The sequence below is a fragment of the Ursus maritimus genome, unplaced genomic scaffold (assembly GCF_017311325.1).
Source record: "Ursus maritimus isolate PB19 unplaced genomic scaffold, ASM1731132v1 scaffold_20, whole genome shotgun sequence".
Lineage (NCBI taxonomy): Eukaryota > Metazoa > Chordata > Mammalia > Carnivora > Ursidae > Ursus > Ursus maritimus.
Genome location: NW_024424453.1, coordinates 44,762,727 through 44,782,318, shown reverse-complemented (window position 1 = coordinate 44,782,318; position 19,592 = coordinate 44,762,727).

Genomic DNA, 19,592 nt, shown 5'->3' with positions numbered 1-19,592 from the left:
TATCAAAACTCACTTGGATTTGATTTTAATTGTGGTGGCCATTATGTGAATCTACATATGTGATAAAATTTCATAAAACTACAGAAATGCCAAAGTTGATAAAATTTGAGGAAGGTCTGTAGTCTAGTTAACAGTATTGTGCAATGTCAGTTTCCTGGGTTTGATACTGTGTTACAGCTCAGTAAGTTGTTACCATTAGGAGAAGCTGGGTTAAGGATACATGGGATCTCTGGTATTGTTGCCACTTATTGTGAATGTATAACTATTTCAAAGTAAAAAAAAAAAAAGTCTTTTTTAACTAAATTAAAAAAAAAAAAAAGGAAGTCTTTCTGTTTTTCATCTCCCTGTTCTCCAATTCTTTTCTCACTGTGGCCAGAGGGATCGTTCTGATTTCCTCCTGTCATTTCCATGGCTCTTCCACATCCCCTATTGCCCTGAAGGATGGAATCTGCATTCCTTAATGTGTATAAAGACTTGGCCCCAGGCTAGACCTAGAATTCCACCTCCGCGCCAAGCCCTGCATTTAATGCTGCACTTCTATACCTTACTCTCAGCAGAAATAACTTTTCTTTCTGGAATGTATCCTGGAATCACTGCTCTGGGACTCTGCTCCTTTGCTTTTCCTCAGACCTGGAGACCTTTCCCCAGACCCCCCTCTGCTGATGCCACTTGACCCTGCAAGCTGACAGAAGCTCAGAATTGCCTTCTCTGCGACTCTTTTCCACACCACCCTCCATGCGGCATTTCCTAAGATGGGTCCATCCACCTATAAGTTGATCTGCCCCCTGGCACATTCCCTGAGGACTAAAATAAACCTACGTTCCCCAGGGCCTGGGCGGCTCAGTCGTTTAAGCATCTGACTCTTGGTCTCAGCTCAGGCCATGATCTCAGGATCTTGAGATCAAGCCTGGGTGTCCTGCTTCCTGCACAGTGGGAAGTCTGCTTAAAATTCTTTCCCTCCCCCCTGCCCCTCCCCCTCCCCCTCTGCTCCTCCCTGTTTGTGCTTGATTGCGCGTGCTCATGCTCCCTCTCTCTCTCTCTTTTCTCTCTAAGATAAATAACATCATTTAAAAAAATCTATCTTACATTCAGGGCCACATAGGGGGCCCTGAATAAGTGTGCTGCTTGAGTGAAAGAAGAATAAATGGATCCCTGGGTTGCCCACTTTCTATCTTGTCAAAGGTCTTCATTCACTTGACACTAACTCAAATTCCTTTTATTTTTTTTTTTTAATCACAAAACAGTGCATCCCCAGGGCCACATTTTAATTATTCTTTTTAAACATTTTAAGTGATATTTGGGGAAGTTCATAAATGTACAGAAATAACTTCAGAGGCTATCAGGTTATGGGAATATAATAAGTGCATGGCATTGCTGATTTTGAGTATTTCTATAGGGAAATGCATCGGGTTCCCATTTTTCTGTCACCCCTGGCCTGATCCCTTTTTGCCGTCACCCCTCTCATCGAGGCTGCTTTTTATACCAAAGCATACATATAGTTTTAATGTCTTTAAATTCCAATGTAAACTTAATGCTTTAAATAGTTGGAGTTTTCACTTTATTTTGTCATGTTTACATTCTACAGAAACTTAAGGCAGCTCCGACCTTCAGTATGTTTTCTTTTAATCTTTCTTGCATCATGTAGGGCAGATTGTGTCCAGGAAAAAAGAACACACCAATTTGAGGTTTGTCTGCTTTTTGATACACGAGGTATGACTTTTTGGTTGGAAGTGACCAGAAATCACTTCCAGTTATTTATTGGTGGTCTGAGATACTTGAGTATACAGAGGGAGTAGTAATTAATGGTAAGTCGAGCCAGACCCATTTCATTCTGAGCAAGTGTCTCCAACTAGTTTGGCCATATGACCCCTTCCAGAACGTCCCAACCAGAGTTAGATCACTACCTTTCTTTCCTTTGAAGCTTAGCTACAGTCTAGGAAAATTTAGGACACATGTTCCAGCTGTCTTACACAGCAATACCTTTGGTTATTGTGGTTAAAAATACTTTCTCCAAAACTAGGATCATTCACAAGGGAATTCTGAGATGATTTTGTGGCATTTGTTCAAAATAGAAAGGAATGATTCCTTTAAAGAGTAAGGAAAAGCACTCGAGGCAAAGAGTATTAGGTCGAGACTTAGAACCTACGTAGCTGTCATGAGTTGCACTCTGCAATCTGGAAATGCCTTCTGGCGTTGTCAAGATGTTTGAAAGAGAAGTCTATGCATTCTAGGCTGGTGTGCTCTTAACAATGCAGTTCTAACGCTAGGGCTCCTGAAAAGTCTGTGTGTAGATTTAATCAGGTATTCCTCTGAACTCCTATAGCATTGATAATAAGGACAAACCCTACCAGACGCAGATGCTCTTCAAAGGAGGTATGCAATCACTAAAGCAACCCTTTGACGTAGATACAAGATTATCATCAACTGCATTTTTCAGATGACGACACTGAGGCCCAGAGAGGGTAGATAACTTGTCCGAGGTCACACAGCTAGGAAATGATAGAGTAGCACTAAACTCAAACAGTATAGTTCCAGAACATCAGTTCTTAACCCCCATGTTACGTCACTTCCCATTCCATTCGTGCTTCTGCAAGAGCGTTGACCCTGCTAGAATAGGGTTCATGGCTGTGTCTCCTTTGCTGACTGCAAAACCTTTACCTTATTCATTCCTATAGAAATGCCAAGAAAGTACCGCCCATTGTTGGCCACATAAGTAGTTGTTGAATTAGTAAATGTCCCTTCTGTTGATTCAATCCTTTGGATTATGGGTAAGACTTATATATGGGTACAAGAACAGAAATGAGGAAAAGGCAAACTTGTATACAGCCTTATCGCATGCAATAGGGAACAGCATCTTCTAAGACCCTGTGGCAGGAAGGAACACGGGGAGCAAGAAGAAAGGAGCAAAAAGAGGATTCACATAACCCTAGAATCTCACTGGCTCTGTCCTCTCTGTCCCCAGTGTTCATGGGTAATCTGGAACTGACTACAACTGACAGGTTTCCGGTTCAACATGTTCTTTGGAACAAATTTTGTTGCATTCCTGTCAGGATAATAAAATCATGTTCCAAATGATTCCCAGCTTCTGTTCCCAAAAAGACACCATTCTATATAATCCAGCAATGGACATTTGACCTTTCAAACTCCCTGGTTTTTTTTGTTTTTTAATGTTTTCCCCCAAAACATTCTGAATGGAAAACTCTGAAAATTAAGGAATCTTGGAAATTCAGTGACCTTACGCTAGTGCTTGAGTCCAAGCTCTGACAGCTGCCATCACTGAGCTACCAGAAAAAAGATAGCTGCTGAGAGGTAAAGAGTGATGACAGTCATTTCTTCGGGAAATTTAAAAAATGAACTTCCCTTCCGGGAATAGGGAGAGCTACTCTATGCTGTACGTTACCACAGCGCTGAGAGAATTCCCATGGAATTTCTTAGGAGGAGGAAGAGATCTTGTTCTTTCCTTAACTTTTAAAAATAGGTCAGGACATCAGAACTGAAGTACATGTTTATCCTGGTGTCCCAATTTATCCTCTTCTATTTTATAGTCTTCCTGTTTGTATGTGTCTCTCTCGGGGAACTACATGGAAAACAAATGTCTGGTGAGCAGTTTTTCCTCAGAAATAAAAATGTAAAGGCAATAGGCATTCCTCAGTAAGCCTACCGTGGGGGGAAATGGGGGAGGAAGGCAGCTTTCAAACAGGTTTTTCCAGAAACCTAGATAAACCGTGAAAATAATTGGAGTTGTCTCTTGAGGGAGGCCGTAAAATGCCACGATGTTGAAGTGAATAAAGGATTAAGAGATTCTGCAGAGGGTACACTCATTTCCCCAGCACGTTACTGTGCCATGCCACGTTTTCAGGGAAGACGGCTTTGTTCTGCAGAGGGAGGGGTGAATGGATGGCAGTGCTGTGGGTGCTGGATGCCTGGCCGGTTTCCTAGAGACCATTGAGATAATGAAAAGGCCCAGTAACTAGAAAACAAACAAACAAAAACAACAAAAAACTTTGATCACAAGTGTGATATGGATGAGGTGGTCAGTGTTTGGCTTGCAAATTGGGCTGCTTTCCTTTGGTCTATTCTTTGGTACTATTTAATATTGGCTGGAATTGTGTTCAAATCAAATTTTATTTGAAAGCCTTCATGTTTTATTTTATTTTGTGTTTTATCTGATTTTGCTGGTGGTGACTTGGAAGACTAGTGTTGGATTTTTGAAATGATTAAGATCTGACCAGGATCTGCTGAGCTGAGGGGCACCTGGGTGGCGTAGTCTTTAAGTGTCTGCCTTCGGCTCAGGGCATGATCGCGGCGTTCTGGGATCGAGCCTCGCATCAGGCTCCTCTGCTGGGAGCCTGCTTCTTCCTCTCCCACTCCCCCTGCTTGTGTTCCCTCTCTCGCTGGCTGTCTCTATCTCTGTCAAATAAATAAATAAAATCTTAAAAAAAAAAAAAAAGATTTGCTGAGCTGAGATGAATGTGTCTTAAAGGTGACTGAGCTGTGGTGCAAGATGTTGTCTAATGGGCTCATACTGTGTACTTTACCTGTGGGTCTCCTTAACTACATCCATTCTGCAAAATCACACCACATAGTCCCCATCTGACATGGTCACAAGTCATCATTATTTCACACCTCTATCTGGCATTGTCTTTTAAACCTTTTTAAATTTTAAAATAATTTTGGACTAACAACAACATTTCCATAAGAGGGCAAGAATTACTGTTTACTTTCTGCTCAGGATCCTGAAAATGTTAACTTTTATTCTACTTATTATTTATTTTTTCTCTTTCTCGCTTTGAATGAGACACTCTACACTGATATCTCATACCATTTTAATATTAGCTTTTTAAGTTGCTGCTGAAGATCTGAGTTGCCATTTAATGTCCGTAATCTAAAATGTCATGCCAAAATGAGGTAATTTATCCCTTTTCAGAGAACTAAATAGAATGCAATCATCACTTGCTTATCCAGCAAATGTAAATAAAATAAGGGTAAACCAAAGAATGTCAGGAGGCGGTCTGATGAGAAACACAGGTACGAAAAAAAGGAACCTAATTCCTGCTTCTTTGCATCTGAGTTTCAGAGACATCTTATTTCAAAGGAGAAGGTTGAGCGTATCTGTGATGTGCAATCCGTAGGTGCCCCTTAGCCCAGGGAAGTGAGAAGCAGTAGGAGGCAGGCAATTAAGGAGGCAGACTATAAATTTGGTGAGTGTAGGTGAAATCAATACTGATGCAAGAGAATAAATAGAGTTTTGATTAATGTAATATTTTTTGAAATCCATGTGCAAAATAACTGCTTGTGAAGCTAGGACTGAAATATAAAGTACCAGCCCCACACCCCCTCACCTCTGTGTTCTGTGTGCTCTGCTATCATCACACAAGCAGTGTGTGTGTGCATGTGTGTGTGTGTGTGTGTGTGTGAGAGAGAGAGAGAGAGAGAGAGAGAGAGAGAGAGAAACTTCAAGTCATGGAAAAAATGAGGATATAATAAAATACTTTTTAAAAAATTAATTAATTAATTGAATGATATATCTTTTTAAATAAAAGCAGTCATAATCCTGGCTCAATTGTGTAAGTCAGGTGGACATTTCTATGGGCAAAGTCTAGATCCTTTCCTAGAATAAGCATATTTTGCATTTTTATGATCCGTTGGTATTCAGGTCGCTTTATGAATAAGGACGATTCGTTATACCATTTGGTATTGTCAGAGATCAGCCAGGAGCTCCAATTCATTCAATTGTCATTATTATTTGTTCACAGTGAAGTATTCAAGAAAATGCTTCAACTTAATTAATTTGACATGTTGACATATTGCCATCAATTGTGTGGAGCAGGACAATCCATGTGGTTTTACTCAGATCAAGATAAGCACCCTTCCTTTAAATAAGGCTCCTGATGAAATCCTACCATAAGAACAAAAAACAAAACACAAAAACAGGGCCCTAAATAAAACAACAGCAACATGATTTATGGAGCACCTGCTACGTACCAAAGAGTGTTCTAGACACAGTACAGACTGCATTTTATTTAGCCCTTACAACAAATTACTAATGAAGACACTACCCTTTCAATATTGTAGTTGAACTGATCCAGGCTCAGAGAGGAGAGTAGAAGGTCAAGGAACTCTTGGGTGATAAACTCAGGATTTATCTTGTAGTTCTCTCTCGTGTTCATTCTGTTAAAGTGCCTCTCGTGCTCATTAAAAGAAAATAAACGTGTCAAGAACCTATCAAGGTATGACAGGGAGCTTTCCCATCCAACTCTGTCCACTTGTTTCGTATCTTGCTAAAACTGGAAGCAGGGCCGCAGCTTACGGTTGTATGGTTTGTGCACTGCACAGTGGTGCCGGCCTAAGGGGGAGAGTGGGAGCTGACCTGCAGCCCTTGCTCGCCCCCTGTCTGGATCCTGCCTTGTCCACTCACATGGAGCACTTCTTCTGATACAGAGCAGTCAACTGGCACAAACACTGCCCCTCACACCGCTCACCCATCCCTTACGCTTAATTTTTAGACCTCTATTCGAGTGTCTCTTGGCAACCCATTCTGACGTTGTTCTTTTTTTTTTAAAGATTTTATTTATTTATTCAACAGAGATAGAGACAGCCAGCGAGAGAGGGAACACAAGCAGGGGGAGTGGGAGAGGAAGAAGCAGGCTCCCAGCGGAGGAGCCTGATGTGGGGCTCGATCCCATAACGCCGGGATCACGCCCTGAGCCGAAGGCAGACGCTTAACCGCTGTGCCACCCAGGCGCCCCATGTGCCACCCAGGCGCCCCCATTCTGAAGTTTTTAACAAACTGTCTTTTTCTAAGTTTCAGGCTAGCTTAACTCAGAATGAGCCCAGTGATATAACATTATTCTCTGTCTCCAGCTAATGAGAAGTCTCCTATAATTTGCTGTTTGCTCAATCCATGCTTTTCTTTTCCTCATCTCAATAGGAAGCCCCATTGTGCAGTCTGCGGTCTCCTAAGTGAATCTCCGTGGTCATACGTATCACTACAAGTAATTTTTCGAGTCCGAGACATTATTTACTCTTTACTCTGCATTTCAAAGAAGCACCTGGCCACTGTGTTAGTTGAAATATATATGGAATGACTCTTTCACTATATGCAAATAGAATAACAACCACTCATAATCACCTTTTCTGGCCTGGATGTGAACAGCAACATCAACAACAAAGATTTTAGAAGTTATTCTAGAAGATCTGTATCCCCACAGGTTTCAATAAGATTTAACCAAATGTGAAAACTTGGAACAATTTAAAGTAGTTCTGGTGATGGGTAGTAAGGAGGGCACGTATTGCATGGTGCACTGGGTGTTATACGCAAGTAATGAATCATCGAACTTTACATCAAAAACCAGGGATGTACTGTATGGTGACTAACATAATATAATAAAAAAATATTATATAATAAAAAAATAAAGTAGTTCCTCCACACTCAGAAAATGAGGGATTTATTTCCTTCAGTTATAGAGTATTTAAACAAGTACGTGACAAGGGAATTAAAATTCACACTCAAGGGTGAGGAGCAAAGAAGAAAGTACGAGGCCTTTCAGGAGCACATAATGTCAAGACCCAGAGCTAGCATGGAAACACAAAACTAGAATTCACTTTGTTGTCTCCTTCCCTTCTCCCACCTGAGTCTCTCGTTTGTTCATTAGGTAAATATTGACTGAGTATCTGCTATATTCAATGAATGAATGAACAAGAAAGACAGTACCAAACTTCATAAAGTATACAGACTATTGGGAGGAGGCATCAAATAATTTTGAAAAATAATTAATTGCCGGGATGCTGTCAATAAGGAAAGTCTGGGATGGATGGTAGACAGGAAATTGTAGCTTGAGGTCAGTCTTCAACACAGCAGAGGTCTCCTCTTATCTATTCACAGGGCTCTGGGGATATCAGCAGTTATGTTTCAGAAGCAGTAGGAAAATGTCATTTGTGAATGTGGAATACTGTATCTGAAAATTATAAAGTCAAAATATGTTTGCAGTCATCAGAATATACACACACCTGCACTTCTGTAAACTATTTAAAGACAGACAAGGGCATTGACTAAAAATGCTAAGCGTAAGTAGGACTGAGAGTGTCCCAGAGGCATCCTTGCTGACAGTAAGGAGCCCAGCGTTCAGAGATGCCTGGGGAGACCCCACAGACAGCGGGGACTGATCATTTGCCCGGATGGAGTGGTTTCGCGGACCACTTCCCGCTCTGCGTTTCTGAGCACCTTATTCATCTTACTCACAGACTAGCCCACGGAAGCTGTTGGATTTGTAGGCTAATCTGTGTGGCAGGATCCATCCTTGGAGCTTTTGCCTTTTAAGTTCCTATTTCCTTGACTTGGTTCTCCGGGAAACTAGAACTGGGAAAAAGACACAGAAAGCATTTAAGGAATCCACGTGTCCCTGCTCTTCTGCTCTTTCTTCTCGGTTCCCGCTAGTCTTGAGACTAAACTGTCCATTACCAAGGGAGCAATGGTTAAGTTTAGAAATTTAAACCTAAAACATTGGCTGTTTGAAAATTCTCACATGGTCTGGGAGGTCTGGAGGAAATACTATTTAAGCATGAACTTATGAGCTGGTGGGAGTTAACCAGGTAAGGGAGAGCAAGGGGAGACCATTGAAGGACATTGGAATAGATACCAGAACACATTTTGTATGAAGCGGTGGGAAGCATGGTGCATTCCTCAGAGCAACAGAAGGAGAATGTGGCCGGGGCATGGCTGGGGCGTGGCTGGGCGTGGCTGGGGCGTGGCTAGGCATGGCTGGGGCGTGGCTGGGCATGGCTGGGGCGTGGCAAGAGTGACTCATGATGAAGCCCCGGAATTAGGGGGAGGCTAAAATCTACAGGTCCTTCAGGGCGACCTTTAGCAATTTAGACTGTATTCTAGAATAGCAGAAAGCTCTTCAAAGGCTTTACTGAAAAGTAATCAGAAGAAAAAGGGACTCAGGCCAATTGGAGTACGATCAGCAATGCAAGTTAGCAGATTCATGCCTTCCGTTACCATACAAAGTAAATGTTGACATCCAAATTAATGTTCTAGCACCTTCAACACTTGAGCCTTCTTCACACACAATACAGATCAGCCTTAGGTATCCTCAGATTGACTAGGTCTCCTCGGTATTCACCCGAAGGTCATGGCATTTGCGGAAGAGAGTTTTCAACCCGATGACAAAAGGACAAGAAACAGCACCTCGTGTTTCAAAGTCATGAATCATTGGGCAAGATACCCAGTAATTTCAGCCAAAATAATGCTGTCCTTATTTTTCATGGGACAAAATATAAAATTCAATTAGAACTTCAAAATCAGCATCTATTTAGGGAAAAGTCTCTAACATCATTACAAATCTATTTTAGAAAGGTAAACGTAAATTGTCATTTAGATTTGAGTGCTTTTCCATCAAAGTATATAATGAGCTTGGCTGAGGTGATTTCAGAACATCAGTGTGAACATAATTAATACATGGAAATGTATGAAAAATGATCATGAGAAGAACAGAATTAAATAATGGAAATTCACAATGCAGAGCATGTTGCAAGGGCTTAACATCTATAATACTCCTCATTTTCAAGGCAACACTATTATCGAATATGAAAACGATTTAACATAACCTTGCAACTTCAGGCCAGAAAATTTGATAAAATGTCACTCATTTGCACATTTTAGATAAAAGTGAATATTAACACTCTGACTGCCTATTCTCAGAAATGCTTTTTTGCCCAGGACCTGGGACATCTGGAGCACAAGCAGTGCTCAAGTTGAGTGTGGACTCCTAATGTGTCAGTCTACAGATCTTTTCAATGACATGAGTTAAAAAGTACTTCTTAAGAAAGTGCTAGTAACACAGGGCTATGCCTAGCCCTTTGCCAGGTGTTCTGAGAACACAAAAGATGCAGAAAATACCATCCTTGCTTTCTAGGAGCTTACAATCTATTTGAACACAGTGTCCGGGGGAAAATGGCCACAGTGTGGGGTTGGAGTGGAGTTCTAAAATCATAAGCCCTGATAAGGAAAATTTTACATTACGGATCAAAGTTATATTGATATGACGACCTGCATTTACTTAGCACTTTATCATTCTTTCATTGAGCAATTAGTTACTTAGCACTGACGGTTCCTGGATTTGTTACTCTGTGTCTCACTTAACACTGTGACTAAAGTTCAATGTCCTACATTCAGGAAGCAGCCGAATGGAGTTAAAACCTACTTCTACCCACCTCCAAAGTCCGGGGTTTTCTTTACCTGAGAGAGTGGTTATTTGTTTTTTTATCTGGCCCCAAACAACAATTCCTTTCCTTTTTTAGGGGGTAGTTGCTTCTCCTCCAAGGTTGTGATTCTGCAAGGGGTTTCCAATGCCCAAGCTGCAGACCCCTGGTCACGTGTGTCGGCTTGTGACCTAGTCACCGGCACTATCTCCAGGTCCATTCCTATTGTCTCAGAAATGGATACCAACTGAACCAAAACAATAAGGGTTCTTTCCTAAATAGTTTGCCTTCAAGAAGTCAGAGGAGACCTCTATTTCCCTTGACATGTGGGTTGTAAGATACAACATTGAAGTTGCTTGTGGCCATGGGTTCAGACCTGGGAAAAGATGATGCGGAGAAGAAATTAACATTCTCTGAGAAACAGGTAGGAGGCGGAAGTGAGAGCACAGGTGGGAGTGGGGGTGGAAGGATGGTGGGAGGAAGGCATAGGGCAACCCAACAGTGTGTATATCCATTACAGCGGTTCTTCTTACTCCTTTCCATGACTTGTTTATGAAATGAACACATTCCCTATGTTTGCTTAAACTGAGTTAAATTATACATCCTGGCTCATATATCATTGGCCTTCAGCTTGTAAAATGGACAGCATTTGGACCCCCACACTGGGTTGGAATCCTGGGCTAAGTGCTTACTAGCTAACTAAACATCTTGGAGCCTCAGTTTTCTCATCTGCAAAAGGGGTTAAAATGCTTCTATCCTATGTTATTGAAAAGACTGCACAGTGTAATGTATGTGGTATATTCGATTAAGTGTTCATTGACTAAACAAATAGTTCAATGCAATGATCATTTTTCTTTTCTCTATAACCCTCAGTATCTTTTTTCTGTGTCCCTCACAGCTTTCCATCATCCTTTCCAACTGGCATTCTTGAGAAACATCTGTTTAGCTCAAAGTTGCAGAGTGACTTAAAAAGTTTCTGTGCCAGTGGTAACAGTGCAGCTTTCCTTAATTCAGACCAGAACATTTATATACGCTTCCTCATTCAACTGCCACCATGAGAAGCAAATATTATTATCTGATTTGGTAGGTGTGGAGACTGAGGGTCAGAGAAGGAAGTCATCGGCTCGAGAACACAGCAGTGGTGTGTCCTACTCCAGAGACTGGCCCTTCACCTAGGCTGTGTTTTTTCCCAATAACAAAATAGCTGATGAATAGGAGTAAACCAGCCTTAGAGAGAAGTCTTAGGAAAAGAGTTTTTGCTCACAAAGGGGCTTATTGGGGAGTAGGACTTTTTCAGGATAAAAATAAAATCTGAAATTTCATTTGGGAGAAATTTCTTAGCTAAGAGAGTTGAATTCTATTTTGCTCTTATCACCCTTCCCCTCTGTTTTAAGGCCATTCATAAAAAAAATTAATTCTATGTAAGTTTAAGGAATATCACTCTCTTCATATTGCTTTGAAATGCTACACAATGTGGCTGAATCTTTCAAAAGGACCAAATGAAATGCTGCCACATGGAAAAGGTGATGTCTCCTAGAAAGGGGAAAGGTCTGTTTTTATTTCACTCTCTCTGAGCCAAGCACTCACTTTCCACATGTGGGTTGTTCTTTTTCTTTTTATTTTTTTAGGACCTGATGTTCTATTGTTATGCCAACTTCTTTGAAAAAATTCCTGCATACAAAAACTGGAGTGGCTGGAGGGTTGGGGACTCTTCAAAGCAAAGAACTAGAACTTGGTCTTTTAGCTTTTTTTCTCCCCTTCCTTCCCTCTCTGTTTTCTTTCACCAGCCCCACCCCCTCATACACACACTCATATTTTTTCCATAAATGATAACTAACAACAAATTTGATTATGCAAATTCTCTGACGTATCTCAGTATTTTTCTTAGAATCTGTTTCAGCTCCTTCCTGTGGGGACAGGCAATTTTCCATAGATAGACCTGTAACTGGAATGTTATGCCCATATCCCAAACCAAGATTTCATCCTCCTTTGCAAATTGAAATGCCCTGCCCGTGTCTTTAGTCATGTTAACAGCAATCATCATCACCATCATTAAGATGCTTTTAGAATGTAGAATTTTCTTCATTGTATTTTTGAGACAGATTTTTTTTTAATTGGCATAGTGTTTTAAAAGCTTAAGCTCTGGAGTCTGATTTTTCCAGGTTTGAATTCTAGCTTTCCTACTTCTTGCTGTGAGTCCTTGGGCTAATTACCTAATTTCCTTAATCATCAATTTTCTCATCTATAAATCAGGAAAGAGTAATACAGGTCTCATAGAACTGCGGGAGAGTTAGATGAGCCTATGGATGGAAAAACCTAGTAAAATGGATGGAACATACATGCTGCATAGGGTTAGCTATTCTCCATTATTATCTTCTTCTTCATCATCATTTTAATGTAGGATATTGAGAAAATAGCTATATAAAATAAAAGAAAAATATGTACAAATCATTGTAAGGAGAGTTTCCCCAAACTGACTTTTAAGAAATTTAAAAACAGTCATAGGGATCTGTGTCATGATATAAAGCTGCAACTATGGCTACAAACTGGTACCCAGTACTTCTGACTCAAGTGATATTGCAGTGAAAATGTCTTGACAGAGACATCGGTTACCTGGGATATGCCATCTTTTCAGGACACATCCACACTGTAAGTTCAACTTTCAGTCACCGCTTCTTTGGCTGTTGTGGATAGAGGAATTGAAACTTCCTTTCTAGAGCACAGTGGGTTGTGATCAGGACTGAGAAGCCATGATCTCGACACAACTGTTGAACAAACAGTATCCTCAGTATCTGCTATGTTCCAGCACTGTGCTTGGTTCTGAAGGGTAGTGGAACACAGGGCAGTGTCCTGGCTCTCAAGAACATTATGACCATAACTGGGTGGGAGGAGAGAGTCCTTTAAAAAGAGGGTATCAGTCAGGTTCTGCTGCAGTAACGATGGGTACCAAACCATCCAAAATCAATGATGTACGCTAGAAAGTACGTACAAGGGAGATAAAGGAGCATGCAGGCCAGAGTTTCTCAAAATTTTTTTCATTAATGCCCACTTAAGGAGCCTTTTCAGATATTTTCTTCTAATGCATTCCCAAAATGAAAGTTTCATACCACAGATAAATTGTATGTCTGTTTATGTATTACATGTATATCAGTGCTTTATATAGAAAAATAGTAGGAGTCTTTTGCCTACTGAGAACAAATTTTCACCCCGTCTTGGGCAATATCCCCCCATTAAGAATGTAGGGTCTAATCTACTTTGGAATGTTCCCAAGAAGCATCAAGAGACTGTAATACTTGGGTTGCATCTAGCAGGTAACAGGAGGTTCTCAAACATAGAAGAGGAAAGAACATTCCAGCCAGTGGGAATAGCAATGGTACCAATGGCTCAAAGAACCTTCTGTATTTTGGAAACTGCTAGAGTGATTGGAATGTTGGGCTGAAGTCAGGGTGTGGTGTGACACAGCTGGGGAGGCAGGCACGTCATGATTCAGAGCTATGGTGAGGACCTCGCCATAAAATCAACATTTCAGTTTTTTTCTTGACCTTTCTTGCCTGCTTACACTCTAGTCGTGGAAACAACTTTGTTCCCGAGGGCAACTGTCCCTCACTTTAGCCTTTAAAATACTCCCACAATTGAAGGGGAGGGCTCCTAGCAGCAATGAACCTAGCAACTGGGGCTTGAAACCTGCTGTTCTCCTTCCGAATGGGTCAGCTGGGAAATCAAGGGAAATGAATCATTGAAAACAGCTGTGTGGGTTGACCATGCTTTGGCAGGTGGCCATTGTTTGCCAGTAAAAGTAGCAGCAGAAATCAACCTGTACCAAATGTTACTCACACATTTGGCTCAACCTATGGTGAATTTCTTAAAAGCTGATTTAAAGATTCTTCCTGAATTTCACTATTAATGAAGAAGCCATATCCTTATATCACAGAGGTATATTCAGATTGCCTGTCAATTTGAAGAGTTTATGTCAACTTTTCTATCTTCTTCTCTTTTGCCAAACTTTTGTACGTTCATATTTTCCCAGCCAAAGATTTGGTCACAGTGATGTGACAAACATGAACCTTCCTAGGGGGTGGGGGGTGGGGAATTAAGACCACTGTGAAACATGGACTGTTCCAAAAAAATCTGGACATAAATTCACTACATTTTAGGCTAATCTGGGACTTAGTAAAAATGATCATGTTACAAAACATTGAAATAATTCCTTGACCTATACCTAATTACTTTACTTCAATTTCCACTGAGACATTTTAACCTCTGCGAACAGCAAAAATCCCTCCACTGAGTATTTGTAAAATTGAATTCCAAAGCCTGTCTTTAGGTTTGGTTCCTATAATATAACATGGATTAGATTTGTGGCATGCTCTGATTTGTCTATATTTCTGTAACCATATGGAGAAACAGGAAGCCCAGAACTGCTAAGTGCAGGTCATCATGCAGATACAATGTAATTGTGTTCAGATGTGATATTATTCCTTCTTCTGGGTCTTATTAGAGGCACTCTAATTAATTAAAGGATGACAGATGTCGTTGCTGAATTCTTTTATCCCTTATAGTTAAGGCTTCATTTTTGGAGCAGGGTACCATCTGAGTGGAAATAATCTATCAATACCAGGTTAAACAGAGACAAATAAAGAAAATAAAATTAAACAAGAAGAACTGAGCCTCAATATGATTCAGAGGTAAAACCAAGTCCAATTTGTGACAGTAGTTTCCCTGTGTCAGAGGCCCCAGTCTGGATGGATGCTCCAGCTTTCCCAACAGTCACTCCCTCCTGGAGCCACCATCATGAGCATTATTAGATCTTAGCGCTGTAGCCAACTTCCCCGTCACTTTCAAAGCTCTTCTGACAGTGGGAACCTTTCTCTAGTTCAAGTTCAAGTGGATAACTTTGAGTCTTCCTCAGCAGTTGAATGCACTAAGAATGTCGAATGCACTAGAAAAAAAATCACAGAATCATAGAAACTGGAAGGGGCTGGAGGGACAGGCTGGTCCATATCCTTGTTCTTTCCCTCAGGAAAGATGGAGCCACACAGTGACTACATTTTAAAATCAAGACTAACTTCAATTCTATTGAATTCTCAAAATTAAAAGATCTGTTCTGTACTCTACCATATGGATTTCTTTTCCCCCTTGGCTTGTTTTTGTTAAGAACAGAGGTGGATTTATGGAGAAACTAATGAAGCTTAAACTTTAAGACTTTTCCAAAATGATGGGAAAGGTTTTGGAAAGGCCAGGTCTTTAGTCATGTTTTTGTTACATGACTCTAAAAGTGTTGTTTTAACTAAAACTAGACTACTGTCTCTTTCCACTCTGGCAACATCTCTGTCATACTGTCCCTTATGTCAAGTGGCCACAGATTGGGGTTCCAGCTAAAAGGATGTTTAGTAACTCATATTTATATAATTTGATGCCATAGTTGTGCATTTATTGATGGTTGTACCATTGTAGGAATGGCTTCTAGAAATATTCCTAGTTCAACTGTGCCAACTTACCCAGAGCTGTGCCACATGGGTGCCCAGGTTCCAGAGGTTGTATTATGAAGTGAGGGTCTTTTGTAGCACCTGACACAAGACTTAAAATGTCCAATGCTAGAAACGAGTCTATATATAGAAAAATCTTGGGGCACCTAGGTGGCTCAGTCGGTTAGACATCTGCCTTTGACTTAGGTCATGATCCGGGGTCCTGGGTTCGAGCCCTGCATCGGGCTCCCTGCTCAGCGGGGAGCCTGCTTCTCCCTCTCCCTCTGCCTGCTGCTCTGCCTGCTTGTGTTCTCTGTCAAATAAATAAATAAAATCTTAAAAAAAAAAAGAAAAAGCTTCCAAATCTTACAGCTCATACAAGAATCTTCATACATACCTTCTCAAATTTGATGTCCTAAAATTTGATGACTTTGCCAATAAAAAGTTGTATAAAGTTGAGTAAAACTTTTCCAAATATCAAAAATAAAAAATAAATCTTGATTGACCATGCCAGATGAAAGACTACATTCATTTTATATTCTATCTATAAAAAGATATGTAATAAAACTGCCGTCATAAAAAGAAATGATCAAAGATTTTACTGTCAAAAATGTAAGGAAAAAGTATTACACAGTGTCAAGCAGGTAATTAATAAAAATATTTGATTTTTCTAGATTTTGTCATTCTTATAGTTGCCCGTTTTATTAGGTTTACAGGTTGTTGTAATATTTTTTCTTATCCTAAATATTTACTTTTGTTCCTAATTTGTGTTTTTGATTTTGTGTTCTTTTACTTTAAAAGGGCCTCCAAGCTGTATAAGCCTTAGCACATGTGGAAGTTTGGAGCCTAAAAGAAGTTGGGTATGATTAACAGCATCCAGATGGGCCCCAAAAGGTCCTGGTCCCCTGGTATTGATGTTTCGATGTAATTTCTTTCTCTTGGACTGTAGCTTGGACTTAGTGACCAACTTCTAACAAATAAGATAGGGCAAAAGTGACGGGATGTCACTTTGGAAATTACATTATGAAAAGAAAACAAGGCTCTACTTTTCTATTGGGTATCTCTATGTCTCTGAAGGAAGCAGCTGAGATGTGATTCGCCCAAGGAGAAATGCCCAATAGCCAAGAACTGATGTCTCTGGCCAATAGACAGATTGGACCTGAGGCCTGCCAACAGCAGCCACGTAAGTATGCTTGGAATGGAATTCTTCCCCCTCTGTGGGCCTTGAGACACAGCCTGACAAACACCTTCATCATCCAACCTTGGGCAAGACCTGAGCAGCAGGCGGCCCGCTAAACCACACCCAGATTCCTGAGCCACAGAAATCGTGAGATAATAAATGCTGTTTGGAGTAGCTAAGTTTTTGAGCAATTTGTTATGTACTAATAGATGATTAATATATCGGGGAAAGAGAAAGATAATTTAATCAACTTGTTAAATCCTTCTTCTCAGCATGGAAGGAATATTGTCTTGTTTGATGAAATATCATTTCCTGATACTGTTGACAATCCATTTCCTTGTTTCCCTTTATGTTCTGCTACAGGGCTCTGGGATACTCATGAATAAGCATAATAGTCACAAGGTTTGCCCTTAGTAGTTGATGAACAATTCATAATATTAAAGAATTTGCATTATTCTTAAATCTGTATGTATGTGGCTTTAAGTGAAACATACGAAACGTGATGAACTTGGTTGCCCTGTAAACTAGACAGATATCGAATAGGGAATTTTACTTTTTAAAAAACATTTTAAAAGATTTTCTTCTGTATTCAAGAATATTTTTAAAATTCAGCTTTAAATAAATTTCAGTGTGAAATCCATAGTCATGACTTCTAATTGTAGTTTGCTTATTAAAGTAGTATCCAATTTTTAATATTTGAGAATAAATATCTTTTTAAAAGCATTTGCGTAATAATTTTATTTTTAAAGGTTTTGCATTTATTTTACTTTTTTGATGAAATAATATTTAAATTTGTTTATTTGGAATACAGCTACATTTAATTTTTGATCCTGTAGACGCTTAAAACAAAATCGTGTTGGGATTCCTGGATGGCTCAGTCGGTTTAGCCTCTGACTCGTGATTTTGGCTCAGGTTATGATCTCATGGGTGGTAGGATGGAGCCCCACGTCCATCTGGCTCCAGTCTCAGTGGAGAGTCTACTTGAGTTTCTCTCTCTCTCTCTCTCCCTCTACCCCTCCCCCTGCTTGAGTGAGTGCTCTCTTTTTCCCTCTCTCTCAAATAAATAAATCTTTAAAAAATTATGTCAAAATCTGATTATTTACATAGAGATTTTGCCAAAATGAAGACAAATATAATAAATTTAATGGAATAAACATATCAAATGTTATGAATTACATATATCTCTATTTTATCACCCACTTAAACACGGCTGGCCGGCCAATACAACACACAAAAACACACACTGATAATTAAATCCAGTAATGTTTGATATTATCTGTCATATAAAAACCATAACTTTATAACTTTCAAGTTTGTCATTACAAAGATATGTTTCAGAGTCAAGAGGATGGAGGGAATATATTTTAATTAACAATTTGTTATTTTGATTTATAATTTTAGAATATTCGGCTGTATAGCATGTGGATATCATTAGTGCTCTTGCTCCAGGTCCTGCAAATATTCGGGATGGGTGTGCCCTTTCTGACAACTCTATTTAAAATTACAACATCATCCATAACCTCCAGTATATACTTCTTCACCTTCTTAAATTCACTTTTCTTTAAAGCCCTTATCAGTATGTCACACGCTATACATTTTGCTATACATTTTACTTTTTACTTATTGTTGCCTTTTTTCTTTCTTTACCAGAATGTAAGTAAGCTTGACAAGAGGAGGGATTTTTGTTATTGTTTTCACTGCTATATTCTCGGCACATATAACAATGTCTGGAACATACTTGGTACTCAGTAAATTCACATATTCGTTCATTCTTCAATCACAAAAATATTTACGGAATATCCCTTATGCTTCAGACACTGTTGAATTCTATTAATTAGTACTTGAAAAGTAAAGATAGAAAAGGACATGAGAAGTTGTACTGTGCTTTTAATTAGAGAAATAAATGAATGAGGTTATCTCATCCCAGGGCTACGCAGTTTTCTTGAAGGGCATAGAGTATAAGCCAACAACCACTCCCATTTCCCACTAGGGGATCCCGTTCAACACCTGGTTTCAATTTAAAAATCATGACATTATTTCTTTGTCACCTGTTTTAGAATACATGAAGTGACTCATAAATTCTTTAATCCCTCTCGGCAGGAAGGTTGTTTCAGGGTCCACATAGTTAATTGTTGCCTCAGGAATCATCCCAGAGTAAAGATGGATGTGAACCAGCCTTAAATGGTAAGTCTCACTGTTTTAGGCTACAAAGGCTTTTATGTGGCTAAATTCTTTTTCCCCTACAAAGGGAATTCACACACACACTGCAGACATCAAAGACTATCTGCAATTAAGCAAGATCTTATTGTAAGGCTACTCATGTACTTTTTGTCAAACAAAATAAAAACTGAACTGGTTCTGAAGCTAAGTACAGTTTTGTCATTATCTCTTGTCTTTATAGCAATACAAATAGTGTTGCTTTTAAAAACAACAAACAGACTTAGAATCCGGAGTTTTATTTTCTGTTCTCACTATTGCTATGTGACCTTCAGAAAGTTCTAGATGTTATGTAAGCTCCATAAATGGTAGAGAAACTTCAAGAGCTTTTAAAATTGAAAATATATTTACAAATTAATCAAGTTATACTTTTTATTGAATATGTCATACATTTAATAGGTTTATAATGCAATATACTTATAATTTATATTCAATATATTTATTTTACATATCTATTTCCTATTTTATGCAGAGAAAGGAAAGAGGGAAGATATAAGGAAAGCCAAGTCTGCTTAAAAAATGAGAAT